This window comes from Rattus norvegicus, chromosome 6 (genome assembly GCF_036323735.1).
Source record: "Rattus norvegicus strain BN/NHsdMcwi chromosome 6, GRCr8, whole genome shotgun sequence".
NCBI lineage: Eukaryota > Metazoa > Chordata > Mammalia > Rodentia > Muridae > Rattus > Rattus norvegicus.
The window spans coordinates 137,245,841-137,269,391 of NC_086024.1; the positions used below are offsets into that span (position 1 = coordinate 137,245,841).

At 48.8% G+C, this 23,551-nt stretch overlaps 1 long non-coding RNA gene across 2 annotated transcripts; it reads left to right on the top strand.

Moving 5' to 3' along the window:
- Window positions 1-1,672: 1,672 nt before the first annotated feature.
- Window positions 1,673-15,483, top strand: LOC102549170 (uncharacterized). Of its 2 annotated transcripts, none has more exons than XR_355170.5 (4): window positions 1,673-2,348; window positions 13,240-13,285; window positions 13,443-13,770; window positions 15,325-15,483. It is a non-coding gene; the product is annotated as an uncharacterized LOC102549170 (long non-coding RNA). The 2 variants fall into 2 exon arrangements; XR_355169.5 differs by having other exon boundaries at window positions 13,446-13,770.
- Window positions 15,484-23,551: the final 8,068 nt, after the last annotated feature.

The following is a 23,551-nucleotide window of genomic DNA, read 5'->3' on the forward strand; positions in this document are numbered from 1 at the left end:
GAAGCTGGGAAGCTTCTCTGTGACAAGAGAATGCGAGAAAGTCTTTATCAATGACACACCCGACTGAAGGTTAATGTCTAGAATATAAGGAGAAATAATAAGCCAAACACTGAGAAAACGAACAACCCAATCCAAAATACGGTGCCGAACTTAACAGAGTTCTCAATAGGTAAAACGCAATTGGCTTAGGAACACTTTTAAGACATTCAACATCCTTAGCCATCAGGGAAATGAAAATGAAAACTATTTTGAGATTCCATTTTTTTTTGTTCTTTTTTTTTTCGGAGCTGGGGACCAAACCCAGGACCTTGCCCTTGCTAGGCAAGCGCTCTACCACTGAGCTAAATCCCCAACCCCCTTACCCCAGCTGGAATGCCAAGATCCAGAAAACAAACGACAGCACGAGCTGGAGAGGATGCAGGGAAGGGGAACGGTTATCACTGCTGGTGGGAGAGAAAACTGGTGTAGCCACAGAGAGATGAGTGCAGATGCACCTCAGGAAGCTGGGACTCCGTCTACGTCAATATCCAGGAGCACCACTCTTGAGCACACACCCAAAGGACTCTTCATAATGCCACGGCGACACTTGCCTATCCATGTTCTTGGCTGCTCTATTCATAACAGCCAGGAATTGAAAGCAGCCTAAATGGCCATCCGCAGACGAATAGACAAGGAAGACGTTGCACGTTTGGATGCTATTCAAATGTTAACGAAATGGATAGAGCTAGAAACAATCATGGTGACCAAGGTAACCCAGACCCAAAGGGGAAATAGTGGATATTTTTTCTTATCTGTGGCTATTAGCGTTAGATATGTGTGTTTCAATAAGAAGAACCACAGAGGATAGTAGCTAGTAAGGTACAAGGGGAGAGGAGGGAATCTTAGAATATAATACTATAAAGACATAAAAGGAAATATATATATTATATATTAAGTATATATAATTTTAATTCAATTTAAATCGAACCACAACGTAATGGAGAAGACTATCCCAGCTAGACGTCTCATGACCAGAAATGGCTTACATCTTATTGAGTCATTAACCAAAGGGGTTCCATAGCCCCCACCCTCAAGCATCATGGGCCATTGCTAAGAGTATTGGCTACCCTATACAAGGTGACGGTTAAGCTATCCTAGATTAGACAATCGGTAAGACACAGTTTAACTTATGTCATCCAACATGGAGAAATCAAGCTGGTTCTTCATGAATAGTTCTTCTATGAACTAGAAGCCTCTCCCCTAACTAAGTAGCGTTTATGGTACTGGAAAGCACTAAGAACGCTACAAAAGGACACATCTGTAAATCCCACGACCCACAACAGTGACCTGCCTACAAGATATACTGGTTCCATGGTGGCACAAACGTTATGGGAGTGTCTTAGTGAGGGTTTTACTGCTGTGAACAGACACCATGACCAAGGCAACTCTCACAAGGACAACATTTAATGGGGGCTGGCTTACAGGTTCAGAGGTTCGGTCCATTATTATCAAGGCAGGATCATGACAGCATCCAGGCAGGCATGGAGCAGGAGGAGCTGAGAGTTCCACATCTTCATTGGAAGGAAAACAGAAGAAGACTGGCTTCCCTGCAGCTAAGTTGAGTGTCTCAAAGCCCACCCCCACAGTGACACACCTACTCCAACAGGGTCACACCAACTCTAACAAGGCCACACCTACTCCAACAAAGCCACACCTACTCCAACAAGGCCACACCTACTCCAACAAGGCCACACCTACTCCAACAAGGCCACACCTACTCCAACAAGGCCACACCTACTCCAACAAGGCCACACCTCTAATCGTGCCACTCCCTTGGCAGAGCATATGCAAAGCATCACAAGGGAGTAACCAAAACCTTTTTAAAGAGTGGATTTAAGGTCCACTCCGTGAGACTGAAAATAAGACCAAGAACTAAAGTAGCCTGGGATGAGACGAGATAGGTCATGGGCCGAGGGGAAAACAGTATTGTCACTCTGCTAAAGGAGCAGAGCAATACAATGGCTTAGTATCATTCTGCTCCCTCTATAGATCAGTGCTGCCCCCAGCCACCATCACAGAAGCTTCTTCTGGCAGCAGATGGGAAACAGCACAGCGCTCTACAACCCGACAGTGTGTAGAGAGTAAAGGCCTTTGAAGCACTCAGCCATAAATGGACGTCTCTATCAACCCCCTCAGGCTCGGGGATCTATGCGGAGGAGTTGGAAGACTGTAAGAACCAGAAGCAGTGAATAGCTCCAAGGGAACGGCGTCTTCCAGACACCCGGGGACTGAGGCACATGTGAACGTGGAGACTATGACAGCGGATACAAGACCGCACCGCTTCCAAACAGGCAACGGTCTTAGCACTGGTAAGGAGAGTGGGCAAAGTCCCACTCCTAACCAAGAATTTGCAGTGGTATCTGCTAAAAAAGGGAAAATCGCTTTTCTCTAGTGGAGAGTTACTGGGTTTATCAACCACACTCCAAGGCGGGCCCAGGTCTAGAAAAGTCACATGACAGACGGGGGACTTCTGGGTGCTTTTTGTTCTGTTTAGGGGTAATTGTCTTATGGATTTTTTTGTTGTTGTTGTCTTAGTTTGTCTGTTTCAGTTTTGTGGGTTTTTTTGTTTGTTTTGGTTTTTTTTTAAGAAAGAGAAAGAACATGGAATTGGGTGAGTAGGGAGCTAGGGGAGGATCTTGGGGGAGAGGCGAGAACATGATTCAAAATACATTCTATAAAATATTTTTAATTAAATTTCACAAAATCAATTCTAGATGATCAGCAGGCCTAACCCTAAGTGGACATGCAAACAAATGAAAAATTAGAGGAAAGCAGAATGCTCCAGAGTAGGCAGATACTTATTGGATGAAAAATGCAGGATCATTAACCACGGACATCCAATAATGGAGCCACGTTCAAATGAACATTCCTGGCCGTGTAAAGACTTCATTAATACAGGGCACAAGCGGAGGGAGAGTGACTTAGCACTTAGGTTCAGAATGTGTCAGAACCGCCGCAGGCCATCAGGAGGGCAGATAATCCCAGGGGAAAGTGGGGGGAAGCAGGCCTTCCGAGAACACCATGTCTATCTCATTTGGGGTCGCTACGGCTATGATGAAATACCATGACCAAAAGAGCACTGGGGATGAAAGGGTTTATCTGGCTTACACGTCTACATTGTTCATCACTGGAAGAAGTCAGAACAAGAACTCAAACAGGGTTGGAACCTGGAGGCAGAAGCTGATGCAGAAGCCATGGAGGAGTTCTTTACTGGCTTTCTTATAGAACCAGGACCACCAGCCTAGGAATGGCGCCACCCACAATGGGCTGGGCCCTCCTCCATTGGTCACTAATGAAGAAACTATCCTCCAGTTTGCCTAGGGTCTCCAATCTTATAGAGACATTTTCTCAATCGAGTTCCTTCCTCTCTGATGACTCTAGCTCGTGACAAGCTGACATAAAACTAGCCAGTAAAGCGTCCAAGAAAGGGTGCCATATTCCATCAGAGGTAAGAGAACGAAGATTATTGGAGTGTGCATACACAAGGCAATCTTAGCACAATACCCATCAGCATCACCAAGTGGAGCATACCTGTGGCCGGCATGCAAGTTGGTATCAGAACTACTCACAACTCACACAGCGCTTACACTCTGAGGTGTAGACCTAACAGAAATGGAAGCAGGGATACCGGAGGAGCACTGTTTACAGCACCAAAGTAAACGCCTGCCTGTGGTAGCATGAGCCTATAATTTGTGGAACACCCACACTGCGAGTGCTGCAGATCCAGACAAGGATGGGCTACAAACGAACACACAGAACACAGTCGAATCTTTAAAGCTCTGAATGAAACGCCCTCCTCCCCACACCACCTCAACCCCAGAGAGTCGGTGTGGCCCCTTCCCTTGCTAGAGATTAAGGTGACATACCCAGGGACTCTGGGACTGAAGTCAGGCCTGGGTCTGCGGCTTGCACTGGAGGGGGCGTAGTGACCAGTGGAGGGAGGGTAAGAGAGGCAGTATGGTTGACATCTGATTCTCATTTCCTGAATACTCTGTGACTTTCATGTTTGTGGTTTGTTTGCTTTTCCATGTATGGGGTGTATGTCAGAAAGAGTTAAAGAGGAAAGCCCAGTGGACGAAGACAGGAAGACCTATATAAGAGTGCTCAGGACCCATTGCTCACAGACAAAAAACGAAGAAAACCGAACTGTCCACACGTAGGGGGAATGAATCAATTACCGTTTATTAAAGCCACAGGACGCTGGTAGATACTGGGAAGAGTAACACAGAAGCGAGGACATGGGAAGGGTAGTCGGGTAAGCAGCGTTTGTGAACAAATACGCCAGGCTGCACTGACATTCACAAGGTGGCTCAACCGTGGACAAGACAAAACGGCGTGTCTCCGTGCCAGCGTGCAGAACGGTGTCCCAAAGAGAGCACCCTCCATGCGGGATGTCTGAGGGTGGGTGTCCCTTCCGAAATCTGTATGCCAGAACTCAGTAATGTGATCACATTCAGACGCCGGCCTTTGGGCAGAAACAGGCCCCAGGGCTCAGTCTCTGTGAGTTGGGTTGGTATTTGTGTACCCAGGCGGGGCGTGAGCTCCCACAGCAGCGAGTCAACACAGGTGGGACCTGCTGGTGTCTTAGACTCCGAGCCTTCACAATGGTAAGCAGGCAACACGTCTCTGTTGATGAGAGATTACCTCGTGTAAGTCCAGCTAGAGACGTGATTCTCCTCTCACGAGGAGACTGGAGCTTGGAATGGGGTCAGGAGAAGTGTGGGTTTACATATGTTCGTGCTTGTTTGGGTAATTAAAGTAGTATTTCAAATGGTGGCAGATTTCAGGCAAATGAATGTAAACATTACACATAATAATTTTAATATGTACAGAGAGATAAATTTGTACAGATGCCTTTCATCTCGAAGGAACAAAGTGATACATTATTAACAAAGGTCTAAGTTAAGGATCCTTCCCAACTGGTAATTAAAAAGTATTCCTACCAACGTGCGAGGGAAACGGAAAGAGAAATAATATTTAAACTCTCGACTATTAGAAAAATCACGGGAATAAAGGAACAAGTTTCTCCAGATTGCTCCTCAGAGATGAAACACTGTCTTCAAAGGCGTTCATCATCAAACACCGGGGGGAAGAAAGCCACGGTCTTCAAGTCAATGAGGGTTTTAAAATGCAGTTCTAAAGAAGTCCAGAGGAGAGCAGATAACAGAAGTTATTAAATTAAGAAAAACAAAACCGAGGCCTGATAAATAAATCGGGAGCTAAGTGTATGAGGAGCCCAGCAGCGTTCTGGCCCGGGCTGATCCAGGGACTACATGAAACAGCCATTAAACAAAATGCTAAATTGCGTAAGACACGAGGAAGGCGATTTAGGAAATGAGCAAGGAATTACTTGCATGGTAGTATGCTAATAAATCTGAATAAAAGCACATAAATTGTACAAGTTGGCACCCCAAAAAACTGAACAGCATGAAGAGACACTCATTGCTGGAAAATAAATTCTTTTTTAAGTAGAAAAGAATTACCTCTCAAAGAGTCTCTGGACTTAGGCTCTCTCTGTTGAGCACTGGAAATGCGGAAGGATGAGCCCTTGAGAAATGATGTTCGAACTCTGCTGGTTTTATTTTATTTTATTTTGTTTTGTTTTGTTTTGTTTTATGAGACAGGAGTCTGGTAGCCCAGGCTGGTCCTGAGCTTGCTATAGACCCAACAATGGTCTTTAGCTGCTAGTCCTCCTGCTTCTAGCCCCCCCACCCCCCGCCAGTGCTAGGCTTGCAGGAACACAGTGTCACATCCAGTTTGACACCGGGGGGGGGTCAAGTCGAGGGCCTTATGCACGCTCAACAAATGCTCTTTGGACTGAGCTGTGTTCCATTCTCTGAATACAGTTTAATATTTTTTTAACTTGGGAAATTGGTTAGTTAATATTGTAAGAGACAGGAAACTCTGAAAGCAAAAGCTGACCATGTATGGTGACTCACTGTGCGTTCCTCAAACAGGAGCGACAGACATTGTGAAAGAAAAAAAAAAAAGGCTTCACTGCCCCAGTCAGCTTGCACAGCTTACAAAGGGATCCAAGGGACTCAGCATCGTCCTGACTCCAAGACCCAAAGATGTCACATGCTGATGTACCCTGTGAGTCTAGTAAGAGGGTCCCAGTCTGCGGGGCTCCCAACCCGGTTTGTCTGAACAGAGAATTTCTACCGGGAAGCATTTCTGGGAGGGAGGCCTTAGGGAACGGGCCCTGGCAAATTCTGCTATAGAACATTCAAATACATGCAAGTCCCAGCCAGAAACACCAGCGATTAAACCCAGCTGTGTGTTCAGTTAGGGTTAGTGTGGCAAGGGAGAAGTAGGATAGGGTTCCCGAAAAGAGGGAAGTGATTTATATAATGCACTGTGCTCCTTTACAGCACAGAACTTCAATAGGTCCTAACCTAGCATCTGCATAGGTTGCACACTACGAAGGACATTAAAAAGATCGTTTCTAATAAGATGCTTAGACTCTTAGTAAAGGCTCTTTAATGCCTTGGAGCACAGATGGCGTAACCATAGAGCAACAGCTGAGAGACAGAAAGAGTGAAGCGGATACTGGAGCTAAATTCAGTGTTGGGACAGAGTTTAAAGTTCACGTGTAGAAAACACTGATCCACTTAGAAGACACAGGGGAGGCCTCACTGTCTGAAATGATGCTAGGCAGAAACCACAACAGTTGGAGGACCACAGAGGGGGAGCCATCCTGAAGAAGGCTGGGATATTTTAAGGACAGAAAGAAACATGACGACAACAACAACAGTGGCTCATGCGTTAAAAGAAGAAAGAAACCGTAGCCTGAATGACTAGATGGATGGAAATCTCCACAGGGAAGTGAAAAATACACACACACACACAGACACACACACACACACACCACACATGCACACACACACCACACACACACATGCATGCACATACACACACACCACACACACACATACACACAAGCACACACATACACACACATACACACTCACACACTTACACACACACATACACGCACACACATACACACACAAACACATATACACACACATATACACACACACACACATACACAAAATGGAGACGCAGGAGGTGAATGACACAGTACCTGAGATCAGTCTTCACTTGGGTGTGCACCAGAACGGAGAACATGAAAGTCCACAAACTCGGGTTTGTAAGAACAATCTAGTTTATTTGGTGACTGGAGCATGTGACATGTGGGGTAGTGCGTTCTGATGAAGAAGCAGTTTATATCCAAGAGTGTGTGCCCCTCACTTTCTTGTTGCTGTGACAAAATGACCCACATCAGAAAATGAGTCTAATTTGCATCATGGTTTGAGGGTCTGGTCCATGATGGTAAGGCAGGTGCAGCAGGAGGTGACTGTCACAGTCCATCTGCAGCCAGGAAGCAGAGGGAGACAGACACTAGTGCTCAGCGTATTCAGTGTGAGACCTAGCCCATGGAAAGATGATACTGCGAAGTGTGTCTTCTCTATGACGTTCAACCTTTCTGGAAACAGTCTCCTGAACACATCTAAAGTGTTTCCATGGGTACCTAAATCCTGAACGGTGACAATCAAGATTCACCACCACAGAAGGTGAAGCCAGAATTGTGCAAAATGATGGCTTTTGTTTTTAATGATAAAAATTCCTGGACCTGATGCAAAATCAACAAAGACTCTAGAATCCTACAGAATTTCAAGCATGACAAAACCCAAGAAAACATACAAGTGGGTATTGCTAACTACAAAACACCAAAACAACAAACAACAACAAGACAAAACAAAACAAAAAAGAACAAAAAACATTAAGAGCCTATTCTGAGACCAGGTAGGGAGGACAGAAGGCACAAGGAGCTGATCGGTGCTGGGAAGCAATGGTGTCTGAAACAATAGATCAACATCTTCAAGGGCTGAAGAAAGGAGAAACCTCTCCAGGATTTTATATCCAGCAGAACTATCCATCAGAATAGAGTTAAAAAATCAAGATACTTTCAGGAAAATGAGCCTACATGCTTCTTCCTTGGCAGGCAGGCATGCATCATACACACAGGAGGGCCTCCTGATTGACAGGAAATACTCCAAAGTATATCTAATATATATTTTTATACTTTTCTTGTGTGTGTATATGTGTGCATGTGTGTGTATGTGTATGTGTGCATGTGTGTGAGTGTCTGTGCCTGTGTGTATATGATGCATGCATGTGTCTAGTGTGTGTGTGCATGAGTGTATATATATGTGTGTGTGTTTGTATGTGTATGTGTGTATGCGAGGTGTGTGCATGTGTGTGCATATGAGATGTATGTGTCCGTGTGTGCATGCTTGTGTGTGCGTGTATGTATATGATGTGTGTACATGTGTGTATGTGTGTATATGATGTGAGCAAGTATGTGCATGAGTATGTGTATGTGTGTGAGTGTATATGGTTCTGTGCCTTTGTGTACGTGTGAGTGCTGGTGTATGTGTGTGTGTGTTTGTGGTGTGTGCATGATTGTGGGTATGCATGTGATCCAGTGCGTGTGTGGAGCTCAGAAGAAAACCCTGGGCACTGGTCCATGCCTTCCACCTTGTCTGAGGAGAGTCATTTTATTTTCACTTCTGTAGACAGCAGGCTAGCTGCCCTGTGGGCTTCTGGGAATTCTCTCCTCTCTACCTCCCATCTCACTGCAGGAGCACTTGGATTACAGATGCATGTTACCACATCCTGCCGTTAGAAGGGTCCACAACCTCATACTTATGTAGGAAGCACTTTACCCACCGAGCCCTCTCCCAGCCCCAGATAGCAAAGAATTGACTAAAGGACACAGACTGGGGAGTGCTGGTTTACATACACACTCACATGCACCGTCTCACATAGCGTGAAGAAATTACGCCGATGGGGAAGATCAAGTTAACTCTAAAGAAGGCAAGAGGAGAGCATGGGAACATGGAGGAGATGACGAAGTAGAATGCAGACTTCAAAACAGTGAGCTAAGTCAGGGAACCTTCAGAGCAACATTGGGGGTGCAAGTGTGAGCATCCTCATTAAAAGTTGAAAATGGTCAGATGGATATTTTTTTGTGGTGATGGGGATGGAGCTTTGCTGAGCAGATGCAATTCCACTGAGCCAGACCTCCCCACACATGCAGTTTAATAATTATATTTATAATCACAAGCATTCAAGAAAAGCCTACTGTGTTTCTTCAGTTGAGTTCTACCCAGCAGCAGGCGTGTACACACTCTTCAGAAAACAGGGTGGGCACTCTTGCTTCTACTTTCCATGTTGGCAAAACCCAATAAAGACACTGTAACTGACAATGTGCTGTTTTTCAGTGTTGTCATAAAACATTCTGGCCAAAAGCAACTGAGGGGAGGAAATGGTATATTTGGCTTGTATTTCCAGGTCAGAACTTACTGAGAGAAGTCAGGGCAGGGACGCAAGCTGGTTCCTGAATCAGAAGCCACAGAGGAATGCTGCTTGCTGGCTCGCTCACAGGTTCATGCTCAGCTAACTTTTCTTGTACAGCCCATGACCACCTGCCTAGGATATGGTGCTGCCCACAGTGGGCTGAGCACCCTGACATCAATGAATACAGTCAAGAGAATTCCTCACAAGCACGATAAAGACAGTTACTCAATCAAGACCCCATTTAAAAGTTATTCTAGGGTGTTCCAAGTTGACAGTTAATGTCAGACACCAGCCAACCACCCAAGGAATAACAAAACCCAGGTCAGAAAGTGAGCCGGGAACCAGCAGTCATCTGTGCCTCTGCCCCCTGCCTGTGGATACAATGTAGCCAGCCAACTCCGACTCGTGATGCCATGCCTTCTGCGTCCTGATGGACTGTAACTTTCAAGCCCAAACAAACCCCTCCTCTCTTAAGTGGCTTTTGCCAGGCACTTTGTCACACTACAGAGAAAGGTAACAGATATGCCTGAAATCTCAAATAGGGATGCAGAGAACATTTGACAAAAATCAGTATATATCAAGGCTCAAACAAAAACAAACAGACAAACAACCGCTCCACAGGCTGCAAACAGTAGAGGGCATCTAGCAATAACAGACATCATCCTTATGGTAGACAAGCAAACGACCTGCCCCTGGGACCTACCAGTGCTGAGGACTGTGGGAGAGTCAAGATGGGGAAAGGAACCAAAGACTTACAGCTTAGTTAGATAGATGTAAGATGCCCCTATTCACAGTTGTGGGATCTTCCTTCTCCTTTCTTAGCATAGATGAATTGTAGATCCATACATTAGTATTTGTTTTTATTTTATGTGTATGACTGTTTTGATTGCATTGTGTATATGGGCACCAGATTCATGAAGTACCCAAAGAGGCCAGAAGAGGGCATCAGACTTGGAACTTGAGATACAGATGTTGTGAGCTGCCCTGTGTGTGCTGGGAATGAAACACAAGTCCTCTGCAAGAGCAGCCAGTGTTCACCACTGAGTCACCTCTGTAGTCCCGCGTTTGGGTATTATTAGCTATGTGGGTGACGAACATGATCATATTATGAACCCCATTCCCCTCTGTCAGATATGACTTTAAATGTAGAAACTCTTAAGGGATCTATGAAACAATTACTGGAAGTCAGGAGTGGGTTTCATGAGATGCTGAATTCGACATCAATGCAGAAGATTCAGCTTCTCACCATGGCTGGGGGAACAACAGAAACATGAAAGTTGACAAACAGCTATGATAACATTGGAAATTAAATGTTAGGAATATATGAAACGCTATCCTGGATTCATTAAATTAAATTAAAGGACGTTTTATTGTTTCGAATGTCATTATGAGAGGACTTGAAGATGTAAATAAACAGAAAGGTATCAAGGAAGACAAGGTTGGCATGGCAACAGATCAACACTGTTACAGAGCTGGTGCTGGCAAGGAGTCAATTCTTCACTAATTGAACTTCAGATTCAATGTCACTTAATCAAAGTTGCAGGACGTGTCTGCGTAGAAACTTTCAGGTTAGTCTTAAATTTTATCTGGAAATACAAAGAATCCAAGGTAGGAGAAGCAAAGAATTCTGAAAGAGAATAGAGTTGGAGGAAATCATCCAGTACAGGAGTCCAACCCAGAGCTCTGGCATCCAGCATGGGATGTTTAGGTTTAAGCCTAGGCGCTGCTGAGTGGGGCAGAATCACAGTTCAGAAATAGAGCCATGCTCGTGCCTCAGCCGGTCTTGAGACAGATGCCCCTGCCTCTCGCTGTGAGTGGGAAACCCATCAGATCATCCAGCAATGCTGAGACAAATGTGGAGTGAGGACAAGCTTGAGGTGTTCTGAGACAGGTTTTCTATGAAAACCTACGAGCTAATGATGTAGAGTTTCCATGGAGGGTAAAAATGTGTTGGGGACACAGGAACAAATGTCTGTTCACCCCAGGTAGGACATTGGCAACAGACCAAAGAAATAATCACGCCCAGGTCTAGCTTAGTGAGCCACGAGTTGCCTGAGATAATTGGAGCATGGGTGACTTGGAGGCATTTGCATCACCAAAGTGGGTGAAAACTCAAAAATCTGCATCTGGGGCTTTCTGCACACATCAGATGCAGGTGGCTTCCTGAAGAGTCTACTTAGCAAGTGCTTGCTGCTTTGTAACTAGGGAGGGGTCTGGTGAAGCTTCTAAGTTTCAGGAACTTCCTGAGCCTCCTAAGTTTTGTTTACTTCCTGAATCCCACGAGTCTCTTTTCTCCCTCCCTCCAGAAGAGAATGTTTCAATTTGAGAAAATAGTTACAGAAAGGGAGATTTAATTTTATTTTCCTGTGTATATGTGTGTGATATGCCTGCCTCTCTCTCTCTCTCTCTCTCTCTCTCTCTCTCTCTCTCTCTCTCTCTCTCTCTGTCTCTGTCTCTCTCTCTCTCTCTCTCTCTCTCTCTCTCTCTCTCTCTCTCTGTGTGTGTGTGTGTGTGTGTGTGTGTGTGTGTGTGTGTGTGTGTTGGCCCATGGTTTCTGTTTGGTGTCTTTTTCAATCACTGTATTGATTGAACTTCTTTACTCTAAATAGTCTAGCTAACCAGCTTGCTTGGGCACTCCTGCCTCTGCCTACTGAGGACAGGGGTTACTGGAGACCCTCACACCTACTCAGTTTCCATATGGGTTCTGGGGATCTGAATTCTAGAACTCATGCTTGTAAGGGCAAGGGCTTCTTCCACCACATCTCCCCATCTCTCTAGCTCAGGAGCAGCATCTTGATCTGGGACGGGGAAAGACTTCTTAAAGAGAAAAGCAAACGAAGAAACAAAAACCCTCTTCTAGTCTTCAGAAGACACAGTTGAGGAAGTGCCCACAGCCCACAGACTTCATTGTCAGAAGAACAAAGACCTACAAATCAGGAGCAAAGGGACAAGGGACAACGAACAGACATAATACTGTCTGACAGTCTTCATATGCAAACTTGGACACCAGAAACCTTGAGGAACTTAGAGTGGGAGCCACAGTGATGGGAGATGCTGCTTGTCGCCCTTGAGGGTACTGGAGACTAGAGGCTCAGACACCAAGCTTAGCTGGTGGAGAACAGAGCTCCTACACCCAAGCATGAGTGCCACACTGGGAAGGTCCCTTTGAAAATGAGTTTGGTGGCTTGTGATCAAGTTACACTAGCTCCCCTGAGACACATTGTCATCTCTCACTTGAGAACATGCCACTGAGGTTAAAAAACAAAATTGCAAAACAAAAGCAAAACAAAAGTTACAATGTTTTAAGCAAATTTATGATTTTATTTCAAGCTACATTCTCAGGATTCCTTGGACAATGGGTTAGGTACCTTTGCATGTAAATCCGGCAGTTACTGATACAAAAGGTCCAGAAAGAAGTAAAAAAGAAAACATGAGATTAGTAACTTAGCCAAGCTGCTCCTCCATATTTCCCCATGCCCAGGAGAAAGAATTACAGGAGTCTGCAAAGACTTGTGTGGGTGTCTCCAACAGCCTTTCATAACAGCGGAAGCTGGAAAGAGCCCAGGTGTTGGCCAGCAGGAGCACAGTAAACAGTGTGGAGCCCGAACCGTGAAGGTGGAGTTCAGACCCACCCAGTGGCTGCCTAGTCTCACAGTTATTCTGTTGATCGCAAGGAGCCCGGTACAAAAGCACACACGGTGGCCACTTACATGAAGCTCTCAAACAGACCCATGGGGGTGACCATCGGACCTATGGTCATCTAGGGCTGGGGTTACCAGAAGCAGGGAGACTAAGGAATGTCAGGAGTGACGAGGTGATTCTGTCTTTGTTAAGGTGACCGGTATGCAGGATGTCATCAGCTGCTATCCTGGAGGTCCAGGTGAGACACTGAGGTATCCTTTTTCGTCATCTTCTTCCTCCTCTCTCCTTCTTATGCTTGGTCCCTGTCTCCTCATCTCCCTTTCTCTCCCTCCACCTCTCTTTCTCACCTCAAACAATAGAGACCTCTCATTCATAGACTGATTTTTTTTTCCTAGCAGCAACTTCTAGGATGAGGAAAATAGATGTCTTACAGACAGTTTGAGCCAAGTTTCAAGCTTCCAGAGAGTGAATCACAATACGCCCAGAGGTTCCCAGGAGAACCCCAAGTTCTGAGCCACAGCACTGGGGAAACAGCTGCTGTGAGGGTTGAGAAATGAGGCAGACCTGGGAAGCAGGAGGATGAGGATGCTGGAACAACAGTGCCACCTGTGTGGAGGGACTGCCCATCACTCTGGGCTTCGGGTACACCGAGGAAGATCAGGGGGAAACTGGAGTTTCAAACCTGGGCTCGCTGGCTGCAGGCTTTAGCCTGTACAGACACAAGTAAGCAACGGGGCAAGGGGTTCTGGGCAGGCAAGTGGGACCTTAGCCCCCACCTCTGCAGGATCTTGATGCTGTCAGTGTGTTGGGTAAACAGCAACTATAACTTGGTGGCTTGGTGTTTGCCCTTCCCAGAAACTTAGAGGAAAAGTTTTGCCATGGCTATGGTTTGAGGCTGTAACCAGTTCCTAGAAAAAGTTCTATGTCTTAAGGGATCACCCCAGCACCTCAGTTTCCCACTAATGTAAACACTGATTGCCCCCTCCTAGCCATCTCTCAAAGGCTGCACCACACCACTGCAGTTGGTCAGGCCAGAGCACACAATTCCCAGAAGAAACACAGATACCAAACATGTCCAGAAGTGCTGGGCTTTGAGGCATTCATCTTCCCACAGAGCCACAGTCCTCCCTAGACCTCAGATATGCATGGCAGAGACTTACACTACTCGGGAGTAGTTGAAAGTGTGACAGATGGCCTCTCTGTGTGTGGTCAGGACCGCAGTACACAGTACATCACCGCCCAAGCTTACCTACCCTCCGTGACCTGACATTTACCGCTTAGACACCGACCTGTCCTGTTGGCCCATTTGGAGCTCAGCCTAGAGACCTGGCAGCTGGCCACCTGCCAGCCCCTCTCATCTCCCTGACGGCGATGCCTGGGACTCAGGCGCTAGACTCAGTCTCAAAGTCCTCTTTCCTTGTGGTCCCGAATTAGATGATGAAGCTTGTGCACCCTGGAGGCGGCTGTGGGGTGTGCGCTTGTCATTTTACTGGGTTCCCTGAGAACAGGGCTCTGGTGAGAGAGCAGTCTGCTCCCCGGAAAGCATCAAGCAGGCACCAGGCCCCTCTCAGCAGTGGCAGGGCAGCTCTGTCAAGGTGTTCCTCAGCCCAGGCTCCCAAGAGAGCAGAGCTAACTGCTGAAGCAGAGCTGTCTCCCCAGGAGGAGGGACAGAGGACTTTCTCTCCCACGGTTGGGGGGAGGGCAAAAGATCCACAGTGTCCTTTGAGGTCCTGTTCAAGGACCAGACTCAGACTCCATAAAATGTTATTGAGTGAGTGAATCCAGTTGCCTGGAGGGACTCAGCCGCCCCTGCTGAGCTCTCAGGGCCGGGGAAAGACATCCAGTGACTTTAGAGCCCAATCCTCAGCTTGTCAAGTTAACTGTGAGGATCTGAGAGGTAGACAAGGGTCCCCAAAACAGAGCAGACTGTTCTCAGCATTCCTATTCCTGGTGCGCCAAGCTTGGAGGCCAAACCAAAGTGCCGGGCTGTCATGTGACCGAGTTATGACCGTCATTATCAACGCTGAGTCACTTGACCGGGGGACGGGGGGCGGGGGAACAGAATTAGGGGAGCAGAGATTGGCAGGCTCTGCCTTCAGTATTGTAGGTTTGCCCAGTGTTTAGGAAGACCCGGCTATAAAGTGTCCTCTGTGCTTACACAATGGCCACTCAAGCCCAGGGCACACAAGGCTACTCAGGGAGACATGGTATGTCATGGTGTCTCAGCGTAAGCCATCCCTGAGTGAGGCCAAGTCACAGTTCACCTTTATCCCTCAGTTTTTCACACAGACCCCCTGGACCTGGCTCCCAAAAGCCAACCTTGGGAGAAACGCTCTCTCTCTGACTCAGGACTCTGCCGCTCCTCAGAGAGCATCCCAGCATGGTGGCATCTACTCTTTTGTATCCCTGGACAAATACAGGCCTTCCTTGACTGAGCACCCTTCAATCAATGGTACGACCTCTGCCAGGTGACACCGTGCACGCTTCCCAGCTGGCGGTGAAATTAACAAGCCTCCTCTCTCAGAGGCTTGGTTCTAAACAGCTCTGGAGAGCTCCAACCTTCACCTCCCTCGATGGCCGGTGACCTAGTACAGTTCCGTGGAGATGACCTGTCCATTGAGAAACCATCCCGATCTCCTCATAAACGCCCAATGACGCTCATCTAGCACAGCCTACGCCTGCAGCCGCGGGGGCGGTGGCTAAGAGATGAGAGAGGCAGAAAGGACCCTGGTTAGATGCCCAGTCAGTAACTCTGCTTTCTCATCAGAGGCCTGGGATGGCGATCGAGCCCTCGGCAAAGCACTGCTTACCACTACCTTCCCACGGTCTTGCTCTGGGAGGCTGAGTGAGGCAGGAACTGTGGGTAGCAGCAAGAAGGAGGAGAGGCCATGTCCGAGCGTAGGCCAAGCATGGTCCCCAGTAGAGGGCAGCTGGGGAGCCACAGCTATAGATGTCTTCTGAGTGGGGAGGCATCGTCTCTGTCCTTAAAGCAGGAATCTATCCTGTCCTTGGTCCCCCAAAACAGCCCCTACTGCAGGGCTTCTCATCTGAGCACTTGAGCTACATTTCTAGGGTCCCTGTGCCCCTCATCTTCCTGAAGAGACTACTTGGCTCCTGTCCTGCTGCCTTAACTCCTGCCCTCTCTTCACAGCAGATCTACACCAACTTTCTCATAAGAATTCTTGGGAACAGCTCCAGACCACTTGTTCCTGGTCCTGACTGACAGTCGCACCACCCTCTCCCATACTGAATCCAAACTACAAACTTGGATTTCCAAATTGCTCCTCATGCCTGGACCCAGCCTGGCCTTGCGGCCAAACATCCAGGACAGACAGATTGCCTGTTTCAAGTTCACATGGGAAGTTTGAGGATGGTCCATGCTAGTAAGGTGGGTTTGAACCCAGCCACCTAGGTCGAGCGAGATAAACCAAGGCTTCAAGGAAGATCTGCCGGGAGAGGATCCAGGGGAGGCAGGAGCAGTTGGAGAGACCCTGGGGAGGGGAAAAGCAGAGAAAGAGGGAAGGCCATAGTAGAGTTCTCTGCTGGAACCTAGTGTACCTGGCCTTGTACTAGGAGCAGAAAGGCATCTATGGCCACAGGCAGAGGCTCACATGGGGCAATACTGCTGGAGGCTAAGGAGCTCTGGGCAGAGAGTCAGGCAGCTGGTGTCCAGAATGTCCTGGGCTACAGCTGGGCTTCAGGACGTGGCTGGACCAGATGAGACTGGGCCGACAGACACCGGCTGGCCACCAGTCCGCTTGCCTTCTGTCTGTCTCAGCCTCACCTGGGAGCATCAGACACAGCCCAGAAAGTGCTGTTTAAATATTTAAGAGCTTTCGGGCAGGAGATTAAAGGGTATGTGGGTTTGGGGTGGGTTAACTCTCTCTTACCCACAGACGGTGGCAGAAAGAAAGTTTCTCTCTTTGTTCACCATCTCCCACCCCCTAGAAGCTGGAGGGAGGGAGGGAAGGAGGGAGGGAGGGAGGGAGGGAGGGAGGGAGGGAGGTGCCCACTGTCATTTTCCTTCTCACTGGAGCAAGACATGAAGGAGGCTGCTGTCCCTTGTGGGGACTGCTCGTGCCCATTGGTAAGCAACTGTGCCCTCCATGGACCTCAACTCCCTTCGCTAGGTTCCCTCCTTGCCTCGTCCTCCTCAATCGCCCTGACATGCCAGAGCCCCATCCCTTCTGAGGGTCATCGTGAGACCCCTCTCAGTATCTGCCATCCTAGGCCATTTCTAAGACTCAACCACACAGGCCCTTACAGACCCGAAAGTGGGCTCTGTAGATATTAGGCATGGACAGCAAGTGTTCATGTGGCTCTCCCTTGTGTTCAGGGTCCACGTCTTGAAAGTCAGTCCTCACACCGTCATGTGAACAAATTAGAATCTACAGGGACACAGAGTAATCAACCCTCCCACCACACAAGCTGCAGAGCTCACACAGTTGAATTCTGCACGGAGCCTGCACGGAGCCAGAATGAGTTGGGGATGCAGGTTTGGAAGGGGTCCAGTTCTGCCCCCTGTCCTGGGCCTCAGTGGCTCAGCTCTCGTAGCACCTGGCCCTGGGGACTCATGACCTGGCCTGCAGCATGAAGGCTAAGCTTTCTGCAGTTCTGGGATTCTAGAGCCTTCCTGAGCCTTTGCTTCCACATGGCTTGCCTGTGTGGCATAGTGGCATATCTCTATAAAGTCTGTATGTTTAGGGGTTGGGGATTTAGCTCAGTGGTAGAGCGCTTGCCTAGCAACTGCAAGGCCCTGGGTTCGGTCCCCAGCTCCGAAAAAAAGAAAAAGAAAAAAAAAGTCTGTATGTTTGCTGTTCTGCAGACCTCAGTGCCTGGGTCTCTGTATACAGATGTCAGCCCTCTCTCTCTCTCTCTCTGTGTGTGTGTGTGTGTGTGTGTGTGTGTGTGTGTGTGTGTGTGCGCGCGCGCATGCACTGGTGTGCACATATATAAGCACATGTGTTACACTCTAGGATGCATGTGTGTGTATATCTCTCTCTACACACACACACAGCTGTGCCTTACATGCACACACACCTGTATGCTCACATTGTCATTTTTGTGAGCCTGTGTGCACAGTGGGTGTGGAGGGGGCAGAGGTGAATGCTAATTAACGATGACCGTAGAGCAAGCCGCCATCAGCCGATGGTCTAGACAGCATACACCTTGGGTTTCAGGTCAGGACAGAGCAATTGGCTCACACGTGGTGTCCACCCTCCATTCTCAGCTGGGCCTCAGGAGACTCTCTCTCAGGGGCCTCAGGTATTGGCAGAATTCAATTCCTTGAGGTTGTTCAGCTGCCACGATTCCCTTCCCTGGATGCTCAAGTCTCTGCCTATTTCTCCTAAATTTTGGAGACAGCGATCCTAGCTGGGGACAAGCCCGCCACTCAGCATCTCAGATCCCAGCTCCTCTGCCCCCACGGGATGAATGAAGACCAGCCAAGACCCCCAAGAGCCCCACTTCCACTCCATTCTCCCTCTTCGACTTAGCTTCCCGTGCCTCGGTTTGCCCAGCTTCCAAATGAGGAATGGAGGGCTCGAGTAGTTCAGTGGGAAGTCGAGAGTCACAGGGCATGCATGAGCACACAGCCTGGCTCCACGAAGGAACTAAACGGCTTTCCACGGATGTCCGTGTTGTAGGTGGAATCCAGCCGCAGAGTCAAGTTGAGGTCCCTGAGGCTTCTAGGGCACACAAAGCCCTGGCACACACAGATGGCACGTCTGTCCATCCAGGGCTGCACCACTGTATCATTCAAGTAACTGAGCATCGAAAATCACCGTCTCCCTGCAGGTCACGAGGTGCCTTCTTCAGGCTGTGACCATCCATGGATTCAGTTCCTCATGGCCCTGAATGTCCCCATGAGGGCTACCTTCCTTCACACCCACCCGAAAATCTCTCCTCCGACAGGAAGTCCTCCAGAGGCGTCTGTTCTGTTCCCCCTAGACTAATCACTGGGTTAGTTGAGGGTGGAGCTGTGGGCCTGGGTGAAGGTAGAGGAGACCAAAGGCTGTCATGGGAGCCTAGCTTCCCCTTCTCCAGCCCCTCACGTCTATATCCTAGAGTAATCGTGCCATGGAGCTGCCTGTTGGGCTAGAGAAGACAGTATAGGCAATGGCTCACTGGGCCCTGAGGCTTCCTTCCTCCCTTCTTCCCACATTCTTAAGATCCTTCCCTCGCCCTCTTGAAGTCAAGAACAGGCTTGGGCCATGAGTGAACAAATGGGGTTGGGGGGGGCTCCTTCCCTTCCCACCCAGAGCTCCAGACTCTGACTGAAATGGCCATTTAGAAACTCCAAGCGGGGACTGGAGAGATGGCTCAGCAGTTAAGAGCACCAACTGCTCTTCCAGAGGTCCTGAGTTCAAATCCCAGCAACCACATGGTGGCTCTGGTGCCTTCTTCTGGTGTCTGAAGAGAGTGACAGTTTACTCATGTACGATACATAAATAAACTTTACAAAAAGAAACCCCAAGAGGAAGCCTGGCAGAGCCATCGCATGAGATTATAGCTCACCCCGACCCTGCAGTGGCCTCAGAATCACCTACTGTGACCGACCAGCCCCACCCCTCAGCCAGACCCTGGCAGCACCATCTTTAGGATGGGAACCACTCCAGGGTCAGGGGACGGAAGCCAAGGTGTGCTGGGCGGATTCACATTACCTGTCTCAACAAGGCCCTTGGGTGCGGCTGCAAGCCTGACAGGCAGATTCCCAAGCACTGTCTTGTGGGTTTCTGCCCCTGAGCACCAAACCCATGTTTATATGCAAATTCAAATGCCCATAAAGGCAGCTGGTAAATGCAGTCAACCTTCTTCACGGTCACCCTGGCTCTGTTCTCTGCCTGGCAAACCTTTTAAGCTAGTCCTTTAGGCAGCTGGAGGTCTCTAGAAAAGTTCCAGGCAAGTCCATGACGCTCTCCCATTGTCCCCCTCCCCCGCCCCATGTTAGCATCTCAGATGCACGTTCGCACATCATTAATGAAGTCCATGGTTCGTTCGGATTTTCTGGTTTCCCCTGACGCCTATCTTGTGCTCCAGGACCCAGTCTAGTGACATTTGGTCATCACTTCCTTTCAGACACTTCTTGGTGTGACAGCCTCAGACTTGCTTTGTTCACGGTGTGCGACTCCTGGTCAGGGGTTTGCAGAGCGACCTTCCACTGGGGTGTGCTGTTGGACCAGGGTGGCGGTGTGTGTGGGAGGGAGCCCTCAGAGGCGAGTGTCTGCGACGGTTACCTCCCCCATCAGGTTGATCAGATTTGGAATCACGCAAGAGACACATTCCTAGATATGCACACAAAGAGGTTTCCAGAGAGGTTTCGTCAAAGAGGGAATACCTACCCTGGGTGTGGGCAGCACTGTGCTGTGGACTGGGCCTCTGGGTTGAAGAAAAGAAAGGGAGGAGAATGTAGGTCAGGCACCAGCACTCATCTCTCTCTGCAGACACAGTGTGACAGACTCCTCATGCTCCTGTCTCCATGCCTTTCTATCAGGAATGACCCATGACATCCTCATGGAAGATCATGCCCTTGGAATGAGCCGAGATGTCCATGGTCTCCTATAACTTGCTTTTGGTCAAGTATTTGGTCATAGCAAGAAAAGTGACTACTGAAGCCTCCCTCTTATCGTGGCCACACACCATCAGCACAGTGTCTAGCTGCTGGGGGACACGTCTACAGCAAGTTTAAGGATATCAGTCTAACTACGTGATTTCCAGATTAGCACCTTTGGGTGACCCCACCCATGTAGAGTCAGGCGTTACTGGCCCAGACGTCCCTTTTACTCCTGGCTTCAGTAACCACTCCAGCACACTGTCCTCGCTGGCTTCTGCCTCCCTGCTTGTGGGATTCCTAAGCTCTGGGTGTTGTGAGCTTTGCTCTGCTGCACGGTGCAGTTCCTGCAGTCCCTTCATGCTGGATTTGTGAGTGTGCCTCTCAGATGTGAGTTCCAGCAAGGGGGTGTCTTGGCTCTAATAGGGCAATGTTGGCCTTTGGAAGCAAGAAGTTCGCCACAGGTCTGTGGAAATAAGGGGCCCGTTTGATGGTCTTCTCAGAGAAATGTTTCTACAGGCTGAGGAACATCAAAGAGAGATGGCCACACCCACAGAAAAGAGCCCCAAACAGATTGTCCCTTCAGAAGGAGACACCTGTCCCTTGACCTGGCTTCTCCCTCTCCCAGACAGAACGCATTGCTACTGCTCAAAGCACCTTAACTAACTGTGAGCTTGGCTGTAGTGTCCCCAGGACATAAGCAAGGCAAGTGTGGAAAGTGGACAGTGGGATTCTAAGAAGTGTTATTTAGATTTGACCATCCCTATCTGCTGCTGACACAAGGTTTCAGTGACAAATGGTGAAACTGAGGCACTGACATCAGAAGAGACTTCACTCATAACACTCAAAAATCCATGGTGCGGCTGGGCCAGGATCTTACCCTCCTCTTCCCCGCCCTCCCCCCCCAAGCTCCGTCCTACTCTTCATTTGCCCAGAAGGACCGTTCCCCACCGTCTGGAGGAAGTGCTGGGTTCAGCTACCCACACCGACAGGGAGACCGCATACCCTGCAGTGCCTGAGGAGCCCAGGCAATCAGCACGGACCAGGCAGCTGATGGACCAGGGCTTCCAGGCTGTGGAAGACGAACATGAGCTGAGTGGATGGGCCAGGCAGTAGGGGCTGGGTGCAGGAGAGGCACCCACATGGGGGCCTGGCACTCACTGTCACCCGTGAGGACCAGCATGTGGTAGGATGGCAGTGGCCGGCTGCACTTGCTGTCTACCCTGGAGACTTCAGACAAGGCTCCAGCTAGGAGGCCGGATCCTGTGCACAGCCCAGGACAGCGCTTCAGCTCCTGCCATACTGAATGCCCAAGGACCTGCCTGCCATTCAGGTTTTAATTACAGAAAACAGGGCACATTATCAACAGCTTGCTTCACACGAAGCCATTTGCTGAAGCCCATCCTACTAAGCATGGCCCGGAGCGATCGATGCCCTGGGAATCCACTCAGGCCGCAAATGGAGCCTTTCTGCTCTCCACAAAGGCCGGTACTCACAGGGAAGCTTTTTTTCATCATGTCTCCAGGAGAAATGGCAGTTTAGCACAATGCAAAGTGGGCTCTATTGTCCCTTGCTTTTCCCTGACAGGCTGGAGCTATGGCCCCCCTGAGCTCTTCTCCCCTCACTTCATACCCAGCGTGCTCTTTCCAGGGCCTGGAAGGCCTGCTGTGGTTTGGGTATGGTTTATGTCCTGACATCCAGATACTGGGAGCGTGGTTCCCAGTGTAGGAAGTTGGGAGGTAACAGAACCTCTAAGTCAAAGTATTTGGGAATCAGGGCTCCCTTGGAAGGGGCCAGCGCAGTTCTCCAGGGGCCCTTCAAGTTCTTGAGAAAGGGCTGACTAGGGGTTGGGGATTTAGCTCAGTGGTAGAGCGCTTGCCTAGCAAGCGCAAGGCCCTGGGTTCGGTCCTCAGCTCCGAAAAAAAAAAAAAGAAAAAAGAGAGAGGGCTGACTAAAAGCAAGTGTGTTCTGCCCTCTCCCTTCCTCACACCCTCTTCCTCTTGCTCACTCAATCTGTCTCATCATGATAGGTCTCTCCTTTGCACACACAGCATCAATAAGCCACTCTTACCACAAGGTGCCTATCAGAGTTTGAGAGGATGACGACTTTATGCCTCTGAACCTCCAGATCTCTTTTCTTCACAAAGTATCCAGCCTTGGGCATTTTGTTACAGTGGCAGAGAATGGAGTGATGGGAAGTTCCGTCCAAATTCAAGAGCTGCTGTGTGAGACCTGGGCCAGAAGCTGACCTTTCACAGAAATTCCTGCAGACTCTGAACAAATATCTCCCCTTCCTCAGTGCTCAGCTTCTCAGCCTAACCCTAGGGAGAGCCAGACTGACGCAGGGCCTGGAGTACAGCCTCCTTGGAGTCTCCTGGGAACTACTTACACACCCCATACTTGGCACAACTTGATTCAAAGTTCAAAAGGCCAGGGAAGATTGTAGACATTCTGGGGGTCAGGCACGTTGGGGTTCCAAGGTAACACATGTCTTCTAACCGTGTCAGGGAACCTGTGTTTCCTCCTCCAAAAGCAGGTACAGGACTTGTCTGTCTGTCCAGGACACACATAGAGCTAACTCTGCATTCTGGAAGCACTGAGAATGTCTGTGAAATGAATGAATGAATGAATGAATGAATGAATGAATGAATGAGATGGACAACAGGAGCATGAAGGATGAGAGCCTTCCTTCCCTATCCCCTGCTGCCTTCCTAGAGGACAGAACAGGACAGGAGAAGGTAGGGACCTGGAACGGACCAGACTCTGGGTCTTGCTGAGGGATGCTCACACACCGTTTGCATGGCTGAGTTTGGATAATTGCTACTCAGGAATCACACACCACCTGTAGGACCGGGGTGAAACAAATCCCCAAGAAGCCCCCTTCTACTGAGGTCAGCACGAGGCGAGTAGCAGTCAGAGAGTAACCAGGAACCCAGTCATTGGCTTGATGCAATT